Source organism: Triticum urartu, chromosome 2A (genome assembly GCF_056163025.1).
Source record: "Triticum urartu cultivar PI428250 chromosome 2A, HENAU_Tu73, whole genome shotgun sequence".
NCBI lineage: Eukaryota > Viridiplantae > Streptophyta > Magnoliopsida > Poales > Poaceae > Triticum > Triticum urartu.
In genome coordinates this window covers 527,882,646-527,888,839 of record NC_141874.1, presented here as the reverse complement: position 1 = coordinate 527,888,839, position 6,194 = coordinate 527,882,646, and positions in this window count along the sequence as shown.

Sequence of the window (6,194 nt, the reverse complement as noted above, 5' to 3'; positions counted from 1 at the left end):
TTCTGCTTTATTCTTTTCATGCGCGCAAGCTCATAATCATTATGATGCTGTTCAGTCAGATTATCTATGGAATGCATTCCGGATTCAACTCGGAGAGTGTCTCCCTATAAACCCCTGCATATGCAAAGTTCACCTCCCCAACCGTGCTGACCAGACCACACACAGAAATACAAACCCCTTATGTCTCTATAACAGGCAGGCACACATTTCAAAACTGAAGTAGGAACATTAGAATCATATGAAATTCGTATTTTAACAAATAAACTAAGCAATTATGAGTGGCGTAATGTTTAGCTTCAAAGGTGGAGTGTTGGTAGTGCGACACAAAGCAAGTAGGCAGATTGTATTCCATGTAAAAGATTGAAACCTATGTAAAAGCTGGAAATGACACTTTCTTTCTATACAATGCAGTGTTCGTTACCCACACATGATGGAAGAGATCACATAGAGAAATACTATTCACTCATGTCTACAGTTCCAGTATTTAGAAACAGGGTGGTCCACCCTAAAAGAATATTGACAACAAATATGACAAGGCAAGCATAGATGTAGTGAATCAATCATTTACTTGTGAGCTTACTAGGACAAGTATGCAGAATTGTAACTGCAGTAAGAGACCATCCAAAATCTGAATGAAGAAGTTTGTCTAGCACTTACTGTTTGCAACTAATCGACGTGAATAATTGGATATTATATCGAATGAGTAAGAAAGACAAGTAAAATTGTCAACAAACATGGCTTGCAGTAGTAATCTAGGTCAATGTCACTACGACCAACAATCCAAAATGACTAGTTTTTGTTCCGAGGGGCGGAATTTTGAAAACCCTATGAACTTTAGAGGTACTAAAGATTACCGAAGTACATCTGAACCATTAAGTGTAGGTAGCACTGAGCACACAACAAACCCTAATGACAGTCCTGCCTAATGAGTAATCAATCAATTAGAAAATGGGTGATGAGGAGTGGCTGCTGAGTGTTGTGGACGTATCTCAGGATAAATCGGGTTGGCTTGGTGGGTGCTGCACGCCTGAGCCCTGAACGGACTAGGAAGGTAGGCACGGCGGCGTGCCCGGGCAGCGGTAACGTTGTTGGGCGAGCGGCTCCTGGCCTCCTGTTAGTCCGGCGTCTCCTCCTAGAGTCATGCCGTCCGGGGACAGCAAGTCGCCGGCGAGGCAGGCGGCTGGGGGCGAGTAGAGATCGGAAGCGCACAGCAGAACAGAAGGGAATCAGGGCCTGGGACGACCCAAAATCCCAAGGTGGGCCGGCCCACCGTGGGCACCCTGTAGAGATACACACCCGAGCAGCGAACATGCATTTTCGAAACTAATTTAGGAACATTTAGCTGACCAATTAAACAACTCTGTTTTAATAATATCAGATTCGTATTTGAACAACTAAGCTTGTTTAGCTTGATGGGTGGAGCAGTGTTATTATGACATGAAGCACGTATTCTAATCGTATAGTGATCATAAAAGGGGGAAACTCTAAGCATATATTCTTTTAGCAAAAGAGGGTTTCCCCTCCGATTTCTATTAAAGAAACCACCACGGAACCAACATGATCAATTAAACCCTAAGCATGATCAATTAAATCGTATTATGGTTGTGCCATGGCAGATTTGAAGCTGCAAACCGGAGAAATGATATTTAGCATCCATTGTTTGCTTCGAAATAAGAACTAAATTCTAAGAGCCGAAGTAGAGTAACCAAGTTAAGATCTATTTTCTGGTTGAGATCAAAAAGTTGAGGAGATATGAAGTACCACCTCTCTTGCGGCGCCATGTAGGCATCAGGGGTGCGATGGCTGTCGGTGGCGTTGAAGCAGATCTACGACGGTAGACGGGTGCATCTGGAGATAAGTCCCGTTGCGGTGGAAGAGAAGGTCGTGTGAGCGGCCCTGGCAAAGAGGACGATGGCGCCGATGAAGCGAGAGGACGCGATGCAAGGCTATTGGTCCGTAGCCGTGGATGAGAAACATCCATCTCTAGCAGTGGACGACGCGGTCTTGGTAGGTGCTCCGGCATGGTGGAGGATGGTGGCGATGGATGTGGTGGAGGACGGCGGCGATGGATGGGGTGGCGGACGGAGGCTGGTGCGGGGATGGGGTGTTCTAGCACGGACGGTGTATGAACGGGAAAATGGAGGGAGAGGTACGAGGAACCATGTTTTTGGGACGCGCCTGTCTGAAATATGGGAAAGTTACGAACTTAGCCCCCGTTTAAAATTTGGACGTCTCGTCGGTTGGGGATAGGACGGTAATCTTGCATCTCGCCAATATTTGCCCAGAGCGATTTCGGGCGAGGAGAGGGTGGTTGGCGCCCATGGTTGGCGCCCACGGTGTATGAACAGGGCTGACAGGTAGGGTGGTTGTGTCATGTCTGAGTGAAGTTACAAACCTACCCCTATTGAAAATATTTGCCTACATCGATTTCAGCCGAGTCGAGTTTGTTTTGCCTCCCACCGTGTATGAATGGGGAATGGAGGGAGAAACAGAGGTCTTTCGGACGAGCTTGAATCAAATGAGTTTTGCCACCCATGTTTCACGCCCACCGTGTCAGAATGGGCTCAGAGGCGGTCGTGTCACGTCTAATTGAAGTTACTAACCTACCCCTATTTAGAGCAGTGGAGATCGGGCCGATGGACAGTAATTTCCATCTCCCAAACACTTGGCTTCGGGCAGCCGATGTGGGAGTTGACATTTTGCTGCTTCTTTCGAATTTTGGGACAATAAGCATCCACGTTTACCCTGGCAACTAAATTCTAATCCATTTTGTATTCCTATTTGAATCTTTATAAATCATTCTATGTGTTTTTATATATCTTCAAAAGGACAACAAAGATGTATTCCACTATCATATATGAATATGGTTTACAAATGCCGATACTCAAATTCAGAAACTAGAATCCAGTTTAAGGTGAATTCGAATATTTGGAACACTTCATGTCCAACTTAAATGTCACACGCAGCATAATGTGTACTCCCATTTAGATATGTACACAAGCGATGTATCAAGATTCAAATACCGAGTCAATCAACCAAGAATGTACAGAACTAACAGACATATAAACACTTATAGAGTATATGGATCAATAATATCAACTAACATACATAAGCCAGGCCGCTGTAATTTTTTTGGCTAGAACAACATCCTTTTTTTAGCCAGCATCTTGGCCCTTTCCGATGCGTGCCACTTATGGTCCATCTATACTACTACTATTGCTGAATGCACATTCAGCCCGATTGGCATATTTGTAGGTCTGGCACAGCAATCCAAATGAAATGTCTCCGAGTCTTATCAATTAATACAGACTTATGCTCAAATAAAATTACAAACCAAAAAAACAATTATTACATGATCTCTAAAACAAATGGTTTGATTGATTACATGAACCGACAACACAAAGGTTATTCAACTATGGAAAGAACATTTCACCTATGATTTACCAAGTAGGAATTTAATTTCCTTTTTCCTTCAGGACCTTAACAATCTGGTCAGTCTCAGGTTGCTTCGTTTTGAAATCCACCAAATATTTAATGGTTGTCTTGAGTACTGCTTGTGATTGTGTTGTCTTCTTCCTCAACATGTCAACTTCATCTCTAAGTGCAGAAGCAGAATATCTTTCTACCACTAGCTTAGCCTCTAGAGCATCAGCAGTTGGCAATTCATAATGCACGATTGGGCCGGTGCCACTGCTGTGGGATGATGCAACGTCCATGGGGACCTCGCTCTTTGATCTTGGGCTAACCTGTTTTGCCATTAAAGTTCCGATTGGATTCAGAAAAGTTGAAGTTAGCAAAACATCTCAACTGGGAGTTATAACAGCAAACCAGTTAAACAAGCAAGGAATTAAAGAGTTTCAATTGGATGCTGAAAAGTAGTTATTAACATCATTGTAACCCGCTGTTGCAGCAGTAAAGCAGTTAAACAAACAAGTAGATATTTAAGTTAAGGCAAACAGGTAATTCTTAATAGTAAGTATCAAACACATAGAAAGGCGCAGTCTACAATATGATTAACAGGCTATGCCATTATGTAATCAGTAGCAAACTAAATTAAGCCAAGCAACGTAATTGAACAATTTTGCAATAAGTGGCTAACTAAAATTTCGAGAAGCAGGTAACTGAACTTACGCTAGTTCTTTGTACAGGCACACTGCAAGTTCTTTTTTGCTTACAAGGTTGTACGAAGGAGTCCATGGCATCAATTTCTTGGATATGCAGTCCCAATACTTCTTTCTTCCCACACTGCATGGGTAAGTCGAATGGTTAATCTGGTAAGATGGTGCGTCCTTGATATGTTATATGAGGACGTGTAGTCAGACTAGTTGTAGCCAAACACATCACACTGGCTTTTACTGTATATTTCATGCGATTACTTTTGGCATATCGAGATCTAAGGAATCTACAATAGGATGAAAAGACTGGCATCCTTCACATTATTGGCGAACTCAGTTAATAGAAACAAGCAATTCAACCATTCCGTGGGTAAATCAAAAGCGCCACTGGAATATTTTTCACTATCCAATCATACACGCAAAAAGGGGCGACGCCACCATAGGGGCTGGTATGGGCGGCCGCCTCAGGTGGCTGGAAAGTGTGCACCTAGTTTGAGTTGTCCAGGTTGGCCCACACTAGTTTTGTTTGTCCCAACGCACGAGCAGGCAATGTAAAAAATGAAGAAAAATGTTTCAATTTGGATGCGCCAATAACATAAGTGCAAGGCAGGCCCTATAGCAGGCTCGCGGCCCAAACGAGCGCCTCCCATATCGATCGACAGCAGGAAAAATCCCAATTCATTCGCTCCTAACCTAGCCGCCGCTGGACAGACCGACATGGCACTTCCTCGCGCCCTCGTTGGAGGGCGGTCGTCGGGCTTCAAGCGAACGGAAGGACAAGAAGATGAAGATCCAACCCTGGGTGTAGCCTGCGTGGGAGGCAGCGGCAGCAGCACGGGCATGGCATCGAGCTTGCGCAAATGGACAGTCGCAGCTTGCAAGAGTAGCATGTGCAACGAGCAGGTACATCACATCCCTAATTATATCTAATTCAACTCTTCAATTTCTGGCCAATAGTTAAACCTGACGGTGTTGTAAAACTGCTTGTATGTAGGGAATCTATGAGAAAATGAAACTAATTTCTACTTATTTTATAACTCCCCCAATCAACACTGAACTGACTGAATCTGATGTATCTAATCAAGTTTCCGGTGCAAACATACAAGCTCATGTTGTTCTTGAGCCTGAAGTGTCTAATGAACAGACTGCTAATGAAGGATTTGATACAAATATTTTACATGCTCCTGGTGATGAACATATAGTGTCTAATGAGGGATCTAATGCAAGCATTTTGCAAGATCATTGAAGGATTTGTGTCTAGTGATGATCTACTATGTTGAGAGAGACAGAGATTTGCAGGCATTGATGACAAGCAAATTATAGTGCATTTTCATAGCTTGAGGAAACGTCGAGGCCATCTACCAGAAAGTCCACGTATCATGACAACATAGCATAAATACTTTTCTAATCTGTTGTTTGAAACTATTGGCATACTTGTGCAAGATAGATATATTGATATGCAGTTTGTGCACTGGTTATACGTGCAATTACACTTTGATATTTTCAGCCAGAGAACGAATAATTCAAGCAGGTACAGACCATGTTTGTAGTCCTTGTACACCATGTTGCATTTTGTGTTTTTTGGTGCTTGCATAATTTAGTGTTTGTAATCTGAACTACTTTGGATCATTAGCTGGTTTTCAAAGTGCATGTAGCTTCACATTTCTCAAGTTATGTTGATTTCCGGAGTGCAAGTGCCTTCGTATTTTTTAAGTTAAATGTTCGCCCCTGGTAACTTGAATTCGTGGATCAGCCACTTCGCACAAATCATACACGAATGCTAGTACGAATTAAATGAAATGCAGGGACTTACGCTAGCTCGTTGTACAGGCTCACTGCAGCTCTGCTTGCGCTTGGGATGTTCCATGTACAAGTCCATGTTACTACTTGCTTGGATGTGCAGGCCTTGTGCTCCTTGCATCCACCTCTGCATTTTGGACACGAAGAATGGTTGATCAAATAAGAGGAATCGACCTTGATGTTGTACCGGAGGACAGATACTTACAAGGTTATACGGGTGTGCAGGATGTGTACCAGATCCCGTAGCGCCGTCATGCTTCGCTAAAAAATGGATTTTCT